Below are 17,573 nucleotides of genomic sequence, written 5' to 3'. Positions count from 1 at the left end.
GTACTTAACCTTTTAATAATACAGAACCAGACATGCGGATTCTGCTTGAGTCAGCCGGGGTCAAGTCAGGAGACACAAACCACTGCAGTTATTCTAACAGACAGAATTTAATATGCAGTATTATTAACTGGGTAACGGTAGTAGATTCCTGTTGCTGCTGCAACAAATCACCACAAATTTTGTGATTTAAGACAACACAAATTTACTACCTTACAGTTTGGAAGGTCAAAAGCCCAAAATCAGTTTCGCTGGGCTAACACCAAGGTGCTGGCAGGATTGTGTTCGCTCTGGAGGCTCTAGGGAACAATATTTTCTTGCCTTTCCTAGCTTGGAGAGGCCTCCTGCGTTTCTTGTCTCCTCGGCCCCACATCACTCCAACCTCTGCTTCCACTCTCATGTCTCCTCCAATTCTGACCTTCCTGCCCTCCTCTAGTAGGGAGCCTTGTGATCATTGGGCCTGTGCAGATAATCCAGGACAATCTCCTAGCCTCACGATCCTTAACTGCAAAGTCCCTTCTGCCTCGTAAGGTAACGTATGCACTGGTTTGGGGAATTAGGACGTGGACATTTTTGGGGGACCATTTTTCTATCCGTCAAAGTAAGTGACAAGACAAAAATAGAACGCTAAGGTATCACATTTTATAGACTGAGCAACTGCAGGAAGCAGCAACCCCCTAGGGTTCCCACAAAGGGAAGCTGTTCGAATGTTTAAAACTTCGGAGCTTGGGAGAGGGGCCCCCAGAGCAGAAACATCGGCCTCTGAAGACAGGGCTGGGCTGGTGTCCAGGAAGGAGCACAGTGAGGCTGTTTCCCTAGAAGTTAGGGAAGTGCAGACTCCTGCCTCTGGGATGAAGTACCACAGAGGGGGAGGAAGCCAGGCTTCAGATGCTGATGCTGCCGGGGCACGGAGCAAGCAGAAAGCCGGGGGAAGCCACGGAAAGGCGCAGGCCCCTTTCCTTCTCTCCTCCCAGTCTCCTGCAGCGCTCTGTTGGCCTTCCGAGGGTGAGCCAGCTGGCAAAGGAGCACGGGGTCTGGAGGCCTAGCCCCGGCCTTGCAGGGCAGAGCCCAGAAGGTAAACAGAAAGCATACCTCAACCTGAGGGAAAGCAGAAAGCGTAAGTCACCCAATTGTTCTGATTGTTTTCTTGAAACATGAGCTTTTCCCTCGTCATTGGTTTTTGATAATGATGCAGTTTCAGACATACGTATGGAAATCAGTGTTTTTTGATATAATCTAGGTAATGCAGCAATTACCAAACTTTTTAAAAAGGATGCTCTCTTGATTTGTTTGGTTTTATGGCACCCCTCGTGATCTCTAAAAATCCCTTCTGCTATGTATTTAGTTTTTAATTAAATCAAATTAAAACCATTTGTTTGTTTAAGGATTTCATGCCATTCTTTGAGACAACTGCAGACAATTTAGGATAACTGAAAACAGGAGGCACATTCCTGGGTGTACAGTGAATGATTTCATCAAACCATTTCATAGGAATAGTGAAAAGAAAGCATGAAGGAAACGTCCTGAGTCAGAGGTCAGATTAAGAAAGACCTATTTCAGGAGGGAAGATGGCGGTGCTGTGAGAAGCAGCAGAGCGCCCCCGCTCCCAGTCACGGACTCAATTTACCCCTAAAATACTATGTGGCCACCTTCGAAAAACCAGAGAAACATACCTGAGTGGACAGAGTGCGAATCGGGAGCACTGAAGAGACATCATAGAGTCTGGTAAGGGGGGGGGCGTAGAAAAGGGGAGTCCCCCTGAAGCCTGTGCTGGGCTCTGAGCCCCAAGGCTGCAAAGCTCCCTCCCCTCTGGAGTGCGGACCAGCCTCCAAAAGTGGGATCTCACACCCGGAGCACAGGAGAGGGGAATGAGCACCCTGCGCACAGGGCAGAGGGACCCAGGGGAGCCGTGTGTGCGAGGAGGGGACAGCGCCTTCCTAGGAAACAGAGCTTCTGATGGCGGCGACCGGTGTCTAATGCTCGGGGCGCTGACCATAGGGAAGGCTGTCCCAAGGTGTGTGGCACCTGAGTGGTAAGGGACCAGAGGTTGGTACTGAGCAGCTGCACATGGGGACCCTCTGCCTGCCTGTGGGGCATTGTGTTGAGCCCCAGAAAGCATCTGATCTGTGTGGCATGGGGGAGGGGAGGAGCCCTCCCGCCCTGAGCTCCGGGTGTGGAGAGGCTGGGATTGGTGATCAGCCCTGAGGGCGCTGTGGTGGCCTGTGAAGCTGCCCCAGCTTTGCTGAGACCAGCGGAGCGGGGAGCTGCGTGGAGCTGACTTTGGGTCCCCTCCGCTGGGTACCTTGGTGTAGGGGCGGCGGGATCTTGCAGGGCCGTCTCTCTGCCCATGTGTTGCTTTGTGCTGTTGTGAGTCTGCTCACTGAACGGGCTCCCACCTTCCCGGCATGCATTGGGGACAGACCAGTGGAGGCTGGGACTGGCATCTGCACAGTAGACTGTCTGAGGGGTGGGCCTGGTGCGACCAACCAACCAGAGCTGAGCAGGGAGGGGTGGAGCCCGCAGGCCTCTCCTGCAGCCGAGAGCACCGCCCCCAACAGGAAAGGGGCGGGTCCCGCTCACTGAGGTCCCAGACACACCCACAGGGCACAGTCCTGGGGGCGGGGAGGCGTGGGGGAGAGCAGCTCACTGGAGGACTTTGCAAGAATAAGACTCTCAGGGACTGTTGTTTGGGAGCTGGAGGAAAAGCCGAAACCCCTGCTGGGGGCTGGGCATGGAAAGGGCTCACTGGAATGTTCTTTAATCGAACCCACTGAGCCCAGGCTGCTGAAACGGCCCAGACAGAAAAGGCAGCAGACTGAAATCAATCTGAAGCTGCGGCAGGCCAGAGCCTGGGGAACTCGAATCAGAGGACAGGGGTGGGACTGAGGAGCTGGCTGTGGAGCAGAGACTAACCCCCACACAGTGAGCGCCTGACAGCGACACCTCTAAGGGGAGTGACACCCTGGGCTACACTAGCCACCCTGCACCCTAAAGACTCTACAGAAGACTCTGGAACAAGACCAGGCAACTATAAGGTTGCCAAGCAGCTGACAAGAGGAGGTGGTCCACAGAGAGCCTCAGATCAACCATCTATCTAAGGACACCAGAGCCAAACCTAAACGGCTCCTCACATTGGGTGATACACAAGCACCTCCCAGGAGAACTGAAATCAGCACACAAAACAGTGAACCTCAGACAACACAAGCTGCCCAGAAGAAACTCACCTGATGGATTGTCTTTTTGTTTTTTGTATTGTTTTGTTTGTTTTTTCTTTCTTTCCCTTAGGAAGAATAGAAAGGCGAAAAAATCATTTGTTTTTTTCTTTTTTAAAATTTTATAATAATTTAAAAAAATTTTTAATTTTTTTTAAAGAATTTTGTTTTGCTTAGCTTGTTTTTTGTTTCATTTCTTTGCTTTGTTTTGTTTTATCCTTGCTTCTCATATCAAGACTTTCTTGATATTCCTGCTTAATGACTGTGACTTTATCATTATACCCAACAAGTTTACTGCTTTTCTCTACAGTTCCCCCCCAAATCTCTTATTGGACTCCCTCCCTGCCCGCGCTTTCTCTCTCTCTCTCTCCTCTTGATCCATTGCCATAACTTTTTCTTTTTTTCTTTTTCTTCTTTTTCTCCTTTCTTTTGTTTTCTTCCCTTCTGTCTTCCTGTCTTTTTGTTAGATTGTTAGTTTCTCTTAATCTCTTTAATGTATTTTTAGTTTTTCATTTTCAACCATTATCCTATTCTTATTCTCTCCCTTGCTTGCTGGCCCTTCTTTCAGAATCTTTTCTCTGCCTCTATTATCCCCCAGTAGCTTCTCTATTTTTTACATTAGTTTATTATTATTATTTTCTAAATTTTAGTCACTATTAACAACAATGTACTTCTCTCTCTAAGCTTTACTTTTCTTTCTCTTTCTTTTTTTTAAGCTATTTTTTTTCTCTAGAACTTGTGTTCTCCCTTCACTCTCCCAGTTCTATTTTCACTTGGGTTGTTTCATTGTGATTGTCAAAATATTTTGTAAGATGCCCCTTGTTTCCTGGAAGTTTACTTGGGTATTGTCCTGCCTTGCCAGCACCCGTACAACAGCTTACACGATGAGGTTGGGGCTGAGACACACAGATAGCCAACCTGAGAAGAGAGTCCTCCCAAGGACTGGTCAGCAACACTCTAGACCCAAACACAACAGGAGACCCCAAAGAACCCACAAAAGGGACACCCACAAAAGGGACACACCTAGAGCAAAGAGCTCAGAAGTATAAGGAAAACACACCTCTGGGCTCCACTGGTCTCACAATACAAAATCCCTCCCCACAAGACTGGGAGACAGCAAATATACCTAATATATAGATACAAACACTAAGACCTACCAAAATGGAGAGACAAAGAAACAACCCCCAAATTAAAGAAAAGGAAAAATCGCCAGAAAAAGGCTTTGATGAGATGGAGTTAAGCAAGTTATCAGAAACAGAGTTCAGAGTGTTGATTATGAAGATGTTAAAGGAACTTAAGAAGACACTAGATGATAAGATCGAGGACCATAGTGAAAACATAAAAAAAGAGATACATAACATATAAATCAGACAGAGATAAAGAATGCTGTATCTGATATCAAGAATGCACTGGAAGGAATTAAAAGCAGGCTCAATGAAGCAGAGGATAGAATAAGTGACTTAGAAGACAGGTAGAAAAAAATCAATCAGAGTAGCAAAAAGAAAAAACAGTTAAAAAGCATGAGGACACTCTTAAGAGAGCTTTGGGACAACATGAAGTGAAACAACATTCGCATTATAGGAGTGCTAGAGGGGGAGGAAAGAGAGCAAGGGATAGAGAACTTGGTGGAGAAAATAATGACAGAAAACTTCCCTATGGTGGTGAGAGAGAAAGCCACACAAATTCAGGAAGCACAGAGGGTTCCAAACAAGAGGGACCCAAAGAGACCCACTCCAAGACACGTCATAATTAAAATGGCAAATGTCAAGGACAAAGAGAAAATATTAAGGGCTGCAAGAGAGAGACAAGCAGTGACCTACAAGGGAACCACCATAAAGCTGACAGCTGATTCCTCAACAAAGACTCTTCAGGCTAGAAGGGAGTGACATGAAGTTCTCAAAGTAATGAAAAGCAAGAACATGCAACCAAGATTGCTTTATCCAGCAAGGTTATCATTTAAAATTGAAGATGAAATAAAGAGCTTCCCAGATAAAAAAAAAAAAAAAAAGGCTAAAGGAGTTCAGTACGACCAAACCAGCATTGCAAGAAATGCTAAAAGGACTGCTTTAAGAAAAAGAAGGAATAGTGAGAGAAATGTACATCAGCATAAAGGGGAAAAATGGCATTAAATAAGTTTTTATCAATAGTAACCTTAAATAGAAACAAAATAAACAGTCTAATCAAGAGACATAGAGTAGCTGAATGGATAAGAAAACAGGACCCAAATATATGCTGTCTACAAGAGACCCACCTGAGAGCAAAAGATTCACACAGGCTAAAAGTGAAGGGATGGAAAAAAATATTACATGCAAATGGAAAGGAAAAGAAAGCTGGAGTAGCAATTCTTATTTCTGACAAAATAAACTTCAAAATAAAGACCATAAAAAGAGACAAAGATAGTCACTACATAATACTAAAGGGATCAATCAAACAGGAGGAAATAACCCTTATAAACATTTATGCACCCAATATAGGAACACCTAAATATATAAAAAATTTCTTGGTGGACTTTGAGGGAGTGATTGACAGCAACATAATCATAGTGGGGGACTTTAACACCCCACTGTCAGCACTGGACAGATCATCAAGACAAAAAATCAACAAGGAAATACAGATCTTAAATGACTCACTAGACCTAATGGATTTAATTGACATTTATGGAACATTTCATCCCAAAGCAGCAGAATACACATTCTTCTCAAGTGCAAATGGAACATCCTCAAAAATAGATCACATGTTAGGGCACAAGGCAAGTCTCTACAAATACAAGAAGATTGAAATCATATCAAGCATCTTCTCAGATCATAATGCTATGAAACTAGAAATCAACCACAAAAAAAACCCTCAAAAGTATTCAAACACACGGAAGCTAAATAGCATGCTGTTAAACAATGAATGGGTTACCAATGAGATCAAGGAAGAAATCAAAGACTTCATGGAAAAAAATGAAAATGACCAGACAATAACCCAAAATCTATGGGACATAGCAAAAGCAGTCCTGAGAGGAAAATTCATAGCATTACAGGCCTATCTCAAGAAACAAGAAAAAGCTCTAATGAACCATCTTACACAACAACAACTAAAAGAACTGGAATGAGAACAGCAAGAAAAGCCCTGAGGAGGTAGAAGGAAGGAAATAATAAAGATCAGAGCAGAAATTAATGGCATAGAGACTAAAAAAACAATAGAAAAAAATCAGTGAAACTAAGAGCTGGTTCTTTAAAAAGATTAATAAGATTGATGCACCTTTAGCCAGACTCATCAAGAAACAAAGAGAGAGGACCCAAATAAATAAAATCAGAAATGAAAGAGCTGACATAACAACTGATCCAACAGAAATACAAAGGATTGTAAGAAAATACTATGAGCAACTATATGCCAACAAACTGGACAACATGGGTGAAATGGACAAATTCCTAGAAACATACAACCTTCCAAAGCTGAATCAAGAAGAGGCAGAAAACCTGAATAGGCTGAAAACAACTAATAAAATTAAAGCAGTAATAAAAAAAACTCCCAGCAAACAAAAGTCCTGGACCAGATGGATTTACAGACGAGTTTTACCAAACATTCAAAGAAGAATTAACACCTATTCTATTCAAACTATTCCAGAAAATTCAAGAGAAGGGAAAACTACCAAACTCTTTTTATGAGGCCAGCATCATCCTAATCCCAAAACCAGATAAAGACATTACAAAGAAAGAAAATTACAGGCCAATATCCCTGATGAACATAGATGCTAAAATCCTCACTAAAATACTAGCAAACCGGATCCAGCAATACATTAAAAAGATCACACACCACAACCAAGTGGGATTTATTTTGGAGATGCAAGGCTGGTATAACATCCGCAAATCAATAAATGTGATGCATCACATAAACAAAATGAAGGACAAAAATCATATGATCATATCAACAGATGCAGAAAAAGCATTTGATAAAATGCAACACCCATTTCTGATAAAAACTCTCAGCAAAGTGGGAATAGAGGGATCATACCTCAACATAATAAAGGCCTACAATATATGGCAAACCTACAGCCAACATCATACTCAATGGTGAAAAACTAAAACCATTTCCCTTAAAAACAGGAACAAGACAGGGTTGTCTGCTTTCACCACTCTTATTCAACATAGTACTGGAAGTCCTTGCCACATCCATCAGACAGGAAGAAAACATAAAAGGTATCCAAATTGGAAAGGAGGAAGTAAAACTGTCACTATTTACAGATGACATGATATTGTACATAGAAAACCCTAAAGACTCCATCAAAGTACTACTAGATTTGATAAACAAATTTGGCAAGGTAGCTGGATACAAAATCAACATCCGGAAATCAATTGCATTCTTATACACCAACAATGAACTTTCAGAGAGAGAAACTAAAAAAAAATACCATGTACCATTGCAACTAAAAAAATAAGATACCTCAGTATAAACTTAACCAAGGATGGAAAAGACCTGTACTCTGAAAACTACGTGACACTGAAAAAAGAAATAGAGGAAGATTTAAACAAGTGGAAGAATATACCATGCTTGTGGATTGGAAGAATTAATATCATTAAAATGTCCATACTATCCAAAGCAATTTATAAATTCAATGCAATTCCTATTAAAATACCAACAGCATATTTCACAGATCTAGAACAAACATTTCAAAAACTTTTATGGAACCAAAAAAGACCCTAAATAGCTGCAGCCATCTTGAGAAAAAAGAACAGAGTGGGAGGGATCACTTTGCTGAATGTCAAACTGTACTACAAAGCCATTGTAATCAAAACGGCCTGGTACTGGTACAACAACAGGCATATAGATCAATGGAACAGAACAGAGACCCCAGAAATAGACCCACACCATTATGGTCAGTTAATATTTGACAAAGGAGGCAAGAGTATCCAGTGGAGTAAAGACACCTCTTCAATAAGTGGTGCTGGGAAAACTGGACAGATACATGCAAAAAAATGAAACTAGACCACCAACTTACACTGTACACAAAAATAAACTCAAAATGGATAAAAGACTTAAACGTAAGTCATGAAACCGTAAAAACCCTGGAAGAAAACATAGGCAGTAAAGTCACAGACATCCCACATAGTGGACTTTTCACTGATCCATCTCCTAGGGCAAGAGAAACAAAGGAAAAAATAAACATATGAGACTACATCAAACTAAAAAGCTTCTGCACAGCAAAAGAAAACAGCCTCAAAATACAGAGGAACCCCAGGGTCTGGGAAAACATATTTGCCAAGGATGTATCTGATAAGGGGTTAATTTCCAAAGTGTACAAAGAACTCACAGCACTCAGCAAGAGGAAGACAAACAACCCAATTAAGAAATGGGCAAAGACCTAAATAGACAGTTCTCCAAAGAGGACATACAGATGGCCAAGAAACATATGAGAAAATGCTCAGCGTGGCTAAGCATCAGAGATGCAAATTAAAACCACAATGAGGTATCACTTCACACCTGTCAGAATGGCTGCCATCAACAAATCAACAAACGACATGTGCTGGCGAGGGTGTGGAGAAAGGGGAACCCTAGTGCACTGCTGGCGGGAATGCAGACTGGTGCAACCACTATGGAAAACAGTATGGAGGTTCCTCAAAAAATTAGAAATGGAGCTGCCTTTTGACCCAGTGATCCCACTTCTAGGAATATATCCTAAGAATCCTGAAACACTAATCAGAAAGAATATATGCACCCCTATGTTCATAGCAGCACAGTTTACAATAGCTAAGATCTGGAAACAGCCCAAGTGCCCATCAGTAGATGAGTGGATAAAAAAGCTGTGGGACATTCACACCATGGAATACTACGCAGCTGTAAAGAAGAAGGATCTCGTACCCTTCGGGACAGTATGGAGAGATCTGGAGAAAATTATGCTGAGTGAAATACGCCAGGCAGAGAAAGACAAACATCACCTGATCTCACTTATATGTGGAATCTAAAGAACTTAATAAACTGATGAACAGAAGTGATTCAATGACATGGAAGCATGGACCAGACTGACGAATGTCAGAGGGATGGAGGAGGGTGGGTGGGTGGAGGGGGAGAGAGTAACCAAAGAATTTATATGCATATATGCACAACCCAAGGACGCAGACAATGGTGGGGAGAGGGACTGGGGAGGGGGATGGGACAGGGTGGAATGGGTCATTGGGGAGAAAAAGGGACATTTGTAATATTAAAAAAAAAAAAAGAAAGACCTATTTCGGCCCTAGCTGGTTTTGCTCAGTGGTTAGAGCATCGGCCTGTGGACTGAAGGATCCCAGGTTGATTCTGGCCAAGAGCATGTACCTTGGTTACAGGCTTGATCCCCTGCCCTGATTTTGGGCATATGCGGGAAGCAACCAATTGATGTGTCTCTTTCACATCGATATTTCTCTGTCTGTCTCTCCCTTCTACTCTCTCTGAAAAGCAATGGAAAAATAAAAATAAAAGTATAAAAATCTATTTTACTTTGAGAGTGTCCTCTATGCATTTTCACTCATGTTTTGGTCGCATATTCTAATGGCTTGGGTGAACAGTCTTTCTAGACCTAGTTTTCAGTTTCCCTATACCAGGTTTCTGTTCTACAATACTATCTATATTTTCTGTAACATACTCTCCATTTTATCAAGCTGTTCTTTCATTATAAAAGCAAGACTAGAAGAGCTCAACATTCTTGCCTCTACCTAGCACCTAATCTCCACGTTGACTTGTAGAATGACCAAGCTTGAGCACCACAGAGATGTACTGAGTGCATTTTTCATTCTCAAGTGAGCTGATGATGGTGCTCGTAAGTCTGAGCTAGTTTTGGTTGGCTAGTTTTGTTTTCACTAAAACAAAAATGATATCAGAAATTCATTCCAAAAACATGGTCCAGGATAAAGCAGGTCTCTATAGATTCACCCTCTTCCCATATACGTTTTATATTCCCATCTACTCAATAAAGATTATGGTTCAAAGTGGTGGTCCCAAAGAACTGACTGTGACATCCTAAAGTTAAAAAAATTCCTGAAATCTTTGATATGCAATGTAACTTTTGAGGCAGGAAATAACAGATTAATTTATGCAAAACTGATTTTTCAACCAACATTTTTATTTAAGGGAGTTTTCTGCTTAAGAACTTGTCTTTTGTTAATTCCTATTTTACCGCTGCCACCGTTGACTCCTCTACTGCTGTGTTGTGATTGCTGCTGTGGAAAAACACAGATATTAGAGAACATGTCGGAGTGAGGCTGAACACATCAAATACAAGGGAAGTCCGTCATTTCTAATCAGTCACATTAAGACATTGCAAGTGACATCACTCAGTGTTGGAGAGAGTACAGTAAACTTTCTGATGTGCATGGGGAGAGCCCTGCACCTTTCTGGGAAGACATTTGATGGGCAAATTGAAAAAAAAATATCCAGAGAAGTTTCAATAATGTGATTGCCACGGTAATGCCTCTTCAAGGAATCTGTCCTTAGGAAACAGTATCACTCCCACCCTTAGACAAAGGCTTGTCTCCCAGGGTGTCACAGCCTTATTTACTGTGACAAAAGTCTGGAATGGCCTCAATGTTCAAACACAGAAAAGTGATTAGAGAATCTATTGTACACCTATAGGGAGACTGTCAATCAGATGAAATGTGTCCCCCAAAATAAAACAACAAAGTGGGTAAATATACAATAATTATAATAATATTTATTATGTTTTTATAATATATAAAGATATATTTATGATACATAAATACATAATGAAATAAAGAATGCTCATGGAATATTTTACAGAGAAAAAAAGGAGATGCAAAACTGTACATACTGGAAAAACTGAACTGTCCACCAATAAATGGATGAATGGATAAACAAAGTGTGTTATATACATGCAGTGGAATAGTATTCAGCCTTAAAAAGGAATGAAATTCTGATGTATGTTACAACATAGGTGAACATTGAAAATATGCTAAGTGCCTGGGTGGTGTGGCTCAGGGGTTGAGCGTCAACCTAGGATCCAGGAGATTACGGTTTGATTCCCAGTCAGGGCACATGCCCAGGTTGTGGGCTCGATTCCTAGCTGGGGGCATGGAGGAAACAGCCGATCAATGACTCTCATCATTGATGTTTCTATCTCTCTCTCCCTCTCCCTTCCTTTCTCTGAGATCAATAAAGATATATTTTTAAAAAAGAAAAAATATTATGCTAAGTGAAATGTCAGACACAAAAGGACAAATATTGTATGATTTCATTTATATGAGGTACTTAGAATATGTAAGTTTATTGAGACAGAAAGTAGAATAGAGGTTATCAGGGGTGGGGGAGGAAAGAATGGGGTGTTTTGTTTAATGGGTACAGTGTTTCAGTTTGGCACAATGAAAACAGACAGTGATAGGGGTCGTACTACATTGTGAATGTACTTAATGCCACTGAGTTGTACACTTAAAATGCTTAAAATGATCAATTTTGTTAGGTGTATTTTACCACAATAAGAAATGCATAGGAAAAAATTATATTCACAAGTTTACAAAAAAATTCATGCTTTGAAATATAGAATAATGTATAGATATTAAAATGTAATCTCTGGATACTGATTGGTTCATTTAAAAATGTGGATTGAAAAAATATGGATTGATTTATATAGAAAATGTGTTTTATTGAACAACTACTATGCGCCAGTGACTATTATAGGGTCTGGGATAAATTTTGGTGAAGAAGAGAAATGGCCCCTTATTGTTAGAGCAGTGGATGCGAGATATTGAGGTGATAAGAAATTCTTTGTTTTCGGACCCTTTTCTATATTTTCTGAATTCTTCTCAATGAGTTTGCTATTTTTTTATATGGGAAAAAACATAAGTGAAAGAAGGGGAACAATTATGAAAAACAACATTGGCTTGAGATGGACCTTCTCCCCTGGTATAAACTCATTCCCCGTCCATACAGAGACCAGGCCTGATGCTGATGGGCAAGGGCAACCCGGCCTTAAGGAACGAGAGAGGCCTGGGGCGCACGTTCAGTCTCCTGTCCTGCTCTTCTTGTTATGTTTTGGGCTTTCTGACTCCCAGAAGTATCTGGAATGGCGGTCACTCTGTTAATCCTGCTTGCTTCACCCCCTCCCAATGGTAGTTTACATCGGTGTTCAAAAGATTAAGAGCTTTGTTTTTCTGGTGTCCGGATTCTCTTTCTTTTAAAATAGCCCCACAATAACTTGAATAATTGTGTTGGTCCTCTCTCTACCTTCACTAGGCAATTAAACACCTTCTAGAGACTCACAAAGCTGATCTGAAAATGTCAGGCAGAGGTTAGTAGACTTACTGACTCAGCACCTCTCTGCCAAGAACTGGTTGCTAATGTTTTGGTTTCTCTTACAACAGAGCAAAACTGAGAATAATTCCATGGCTTTTCAATGTAAAAAGTCCTCAGTAGCCTCATTTCTACATCCCCTCCACACCCCCAAATAACTGAACCTGAATTTTTGTTCATTGTTGTCTGATCCTGGCTGGGATTGGCGGAGGGGCCTGGCGAGGGCGAGTGGAACTGGGCTTTCTTGATCCCCTGCTCTGCGTTTCCTTCCGTGAGAGAGGACAGATCTACAAGACGAAGCCCTTCTGTAAATCTCTAACCTTTGGCCTGGGGATCTATTTTAGGCAGTAATTTCCACACTGTCAGCAACCTCTCTTGCCATTGAATTAGATTTTGGAGGTGTGTGAACAATGGCTTTTAGACGGTGAGGGGACTCAAGGTTAATATCATGTTTAATTCTAGCTGTTCGATGAATGTTTAATTTGTAAGTATCCGATGCATGAATAAAAGCAGCTGTGATGACTTCATTTTAGTCTTTATTCCCAGGACAATTTTACTCTCTGTTTTCCCCACAAATCCGCCCTTTTATGCTCTTCACTTTTTCTATCTCCTCCGCAAACCTACAGTGATCAGTTCTTCCCGTTGAAAACCCTTCTCTCTCTTCCTTCCTGTTCATGATCTAGTAGCTTCCAGGAAGGCCCGTGGGGTTTGGAGGTTATGAAACAGGCTGCCTGAGTTCATATTCTGATCCCACCCCTTGTTTGTAAACTCTGTGTGCCTCCGTGTCTCCATCTACAGATTGGGGCTGATGGTAGGAGCCACGTGATGGGTTCTTGGGGGAGGCGTAGGGAATGTAAAACGCCTCCCACGGAACCTGGCAGCTGAGGGATTCAGTAAATGTTCATTGTTAGTGATGTTGCCTAAGCGGGTTTAGGCTGTAACATTATTTAGGTAGGCGGCCTTTTCTTCATGGCCTTTGTCCAAATCTGCCATGCTCATATGAAGAGAAAATGGTGAAGAAAAATCTGGAAGAATGGGTTGTTTGCCCCAGAGAAAGGTGACAGAAAGAGTAGCAGCTCCCACCTGCCTAGCACCTTCCAGCTCTGCGAGCACTTCGTGTGTCTCAGCCCCTTCGGTCCTACGGCACCCTGACCATCTGCTCAGAGTGAACAGGAAATCGCTGCGATTCAGGGTCCCTACTTATCAGCTATGTCATTCACCCTTTAAACAGAAGAAGCTGCAACCTATGTATACAAACGATTTGTCCAGGGTAAAAAACCAATCGGTGACAAAGCTGAGTTGAGATTCCAGGTCTCTAGAGGGCCCACCTAGGAACTCTTAGAGACAGAGAGCTGCTGGTCTGTTCTGTATTTCCACGTAACGCACCCTGCTTCTGGGGGCCTTGCTTCCTAATCAACTCCCAGCCACAGCCTTCCTCACCCTCAGCCCTGGAGACTGTCCTGGACACCACAGATGCAAAACACGAGTGTCTCTACCCCTCCTCACATAGCTGGTGGAGCTTGAGAATAAGTCACCAGCCCAGACCAGGTCTGGCCATGGCTGCTTGGCTCAGCTGACTTCCTGAGGGACTTGTTGTCTGTCAGACCTAAAGAATTGATGGCCCTCTGTCTCCCTGTGCTTTTCTCTAGCTGGGCACGTCCTCCTTGGGTCTGATCTCTTGCCCTGTCTAGTCTCCAGGCCATGGGGAGGCAAGCTTCATTCTGAATCCCAGTTGGCATCCAGCCTGGCCCCATCTCTTGGGCTTTAGCTGACCCATAGTGTCACTTACTTCCATAAACAGGCAGATTTCAGGGAGCAAAGCGTTATCCTCTTGGCTCCTGAGCATTTGAAGGCTGTCTGCACCCCTAGTCCTAGACCTTGGCTGTGCAGTTGCTGATTCTCTTTTATCCACTGCTTCAGAAGCCAGAGCCCACCGTCTTTCTTATTCTCCACCACCCGTTTCATCAAAAGGCCTGTGATGTGTTGCATCCAAGTAGCCTTGATTTCAACACAACCATGGGATTGCTAATGCTTCTTTATGGAGTAGAATTACACAGTCCACTCCAACTGTGACATTGGGCAAATTGTTCTACTGCTCTGAGACTTCAGTTCCTTCTAGTTAGAATGGGCATTAAGTTAGATGACATTTTCCTGCCACAAAACCCTGTGCATTTGGAGCTGAGACATCTTTTCTGTCACCTGACGACTCTGAGGGAGAAAGCGTGGTTATAGGGCTAAAGATGTTAAATAGTCTGGCTTCCAGGAGGAGATTCTGAAAACTTTCTCCATCATAGATAAAGAGCTCTAGTCTTTATTTCCAATTCATATCCCTCAGGCTATTGCTTGAGAATGACCTTTTCTATCTACGGAAGCTATATTATACTGGTGGTGGGGTTTTTTTGTTTTGTTTTGTTTTTTACTTCCAAAACTACCTTTGACACTTCTGTAAAACACCCTCAACTTTGTGCATTCAGCTACTTGCGTGAAAAGCATGATACTTTCTTTCCATTGGAAAGTGGTTTGAAGTCCTAAACCAATGAAAATAACATCTAGAAAGAAATGCCACGTTGTGCTGTTCCGGAACATTGAGGTCATGGGGTTTCAGCTTCTGATGTCTCAATATAAGCTGTTGTTGGCTAGATGATTGATTTTCATAGTTCCTCTCTCATTTCTGCTTCTTAGATATCTTCTTATTGTTTTGGTTTCATAATGTTTTCCTGCTTTCCTTGCATTTATCCTGCCTTTGGGCAGGTACAAAAAGTATTTCCTTGTTGGAAGAATTCCCCACAGACTAGCTTCGGGTTATGCACATTTCAAACTTTGCTTTTCCCCCATGGCCTATGTATTTTTTCTAATTCCATATACCGCGGGACACAGCCATGCCACAATATAGCCTCTTGTCCTGGACTCTAGAATTGCAATGCTGGGGGGGGCAGCAAGGAAGCCAGAGGAGTGTTCCTGGAAGTCATTTCTCCCTCAGCATGCCCAGTAATAACTTAACTGTATGCTGAAGTTACTGAAAACCACATCAACATATCCCTCTCCACCAGATCTAAACGTATCCCGTAATTCAGTTGCCTCTTAACAGGATCTCCAAAATGCCCATAACCATTCCCAGGACACCCGACACAGGAGAAAGGTGGTGGCGGGGAGGCTGAAGTGGAAAAGTGCAGTGGACTTAACCAACTGCGGTTACGATAGCTCGCCTCTGAAAACGCACAGAGCACATTAGCGTATGGACACATCTGGGTCCCTCCCAGAGCTTGGAGGACGGTGTCATCGCTAGGGAGGGGCCAAGAAGTTAAAGCTTCGTTAAATTCATGGCCAGTCTACCTTTCTACTCCACCTCTCTAAGTTCTGTTTCCTCGCCCACAAAAGCAGAGTAATATTTCCCTTGCCTATTTGAAACTAATGAAGTCATCTAGCTTTTAAAAAACTACTTTATATTGTTACTTAATGTATCAGTAGGGCCTGTTCTCACACCGTTCCTTCCATCGGAGTGTTCTCTTACCTTTGAAATCTTACCTGTCCTTAAGGTCTCACTCAGCTGAACCTTTCTCTACGAGCTTCTCATTGCTCCATTTGGCTGTGATATCTTCCCCTTCAGAAACCTTGGAAAACTTTGTTTCTATCACTTATATAGTATTATTTCTGGGATGGATATCCAACATATTTACCAACTGGCAAGGCCAAGTCATGGCCAATCAGAGGGAGGCCTCCTGAATTCTTGGTCCTGTGATTTCCTCACCCGGCAGCCAAGTTGGTGCCCCGCAGTCCTAGCTCCTCTCCTGGCCCAGGAGCTCGCGGGCCCCTCCCAGGCAGGGCATTTCATCCCCCGGGGGTCTTACATGTGATATACTGTGTATATTGTTTTATGTGTAATTTGTTGAGACTTAAAAAACACATCTCTGACTAGTAAAAGAGAAGGTCCAGAGAGAATACCTATAGGAAAAAGGAGCTTAAAACTTTAAAACTGCAAATAACTAAGAAATTAGGTAAATCTCCTCAAACCAGGGTCATGAAGCCTGAGAGCACTGGCTCTCACACTTTTGTGTGCAGAAGAATCACTCGGGGCAGATGGGTGGGGGTGGGGGTGGGGGTGAGGGTGGGAATGTGGATTCTGGACCCGCCCCCAGACATTCTGGGTAAGTAGGTCTGGGTGGGGCTGATGAAATCTCCTCCCTAATGAGCTCTCCAGGCGGCTCTGATGCTGGCCCTCTGAGGAAACACCCTTTTAGGAGCCCTGTTGAGACCGGGACTACTCCTCGGTGTCTGTGTGTCCCATGTGCTGCAGTCCTGGGCCCTCTGAGCTCGCTGTGGGTGCTGAACTGCCAAGGGCAGAAGAGGCGGTGCGATCCGAAGGACGGGAGTTGGGAAAGCCATAGCTTCAGGGCTCTCTTCAAGGAGAACCACTGCCTGTAATCTGTGGGCGGTAGAAAATGAAATGAAACACATCATGGGGATCAGCAGACAGACAAGTAGCCTGGCTGGTTGGAGAGTCTTCTGTCTGAGAGTGTCCTGATGTGGGGTGACCTGTTTCCTCCCAGCCCATTAGATTGTGAATGGTGTGAATCACTCTGTGAGTGCAGCCTCCACCCTTGGCCACCCGGTTCCTACCAGCCCAACGTCTAATTTCATGTACTTAGAACCCAGAGCTCACATTAGAGCCACAGATTCTAATACCAGATTATCTACTTCAATCCTTTTTTTTTCCAGAATAAAATCTACACAGTTCTGAATCCTTCAACTATTTAGAAATAAATCCACATCTATGAAGTGACTGAGATGCTGTAGGATTTGAATACTGGAGTAGTGTGCAGTGTTGTACAAATGTGACCACAAAGGTGGACACTCCCTGTCACTGCCACAGACTTTCCTTATGACAACAAACGAGCTCTTCCTGTCATTGGTCTTTAATAATTGTGCTTTGTTGATTTTATTTTCAGAGTGAGCACTTATACCGACACTGTACACAGTATTCTTTACTATGAGTTCATTTCCATCTACACAACACTGTGAGATAGGTATTAGTTTAAAGCCAAGGAGCCAAAGCCCTTAGATGTTCTTCTATCTAAGGTCACAGAGCTAGTAAGTAAAAATCAG

The sequence above is a fragment of the Miniopterus natalensis genome, chromosome 2 (genome assembly GCF_054644295.1).
Source record: "Miniopterus natalensis isolate mMinNat1 chromosome 2, mMinNat1.hap1, whole genome shotgun sequence".
Taxonomy (NCBI): Eukaryota; Metazoa; Chordata; class Mammalia; order Chiroptera; family Miniopteridae; genus Miniopterus; species Miniopterus natalensis.
The sequence above is the reverse complement of the archived record's forward strand: the minus strand, read 5'-3'. Positions refer to the sequence as shown.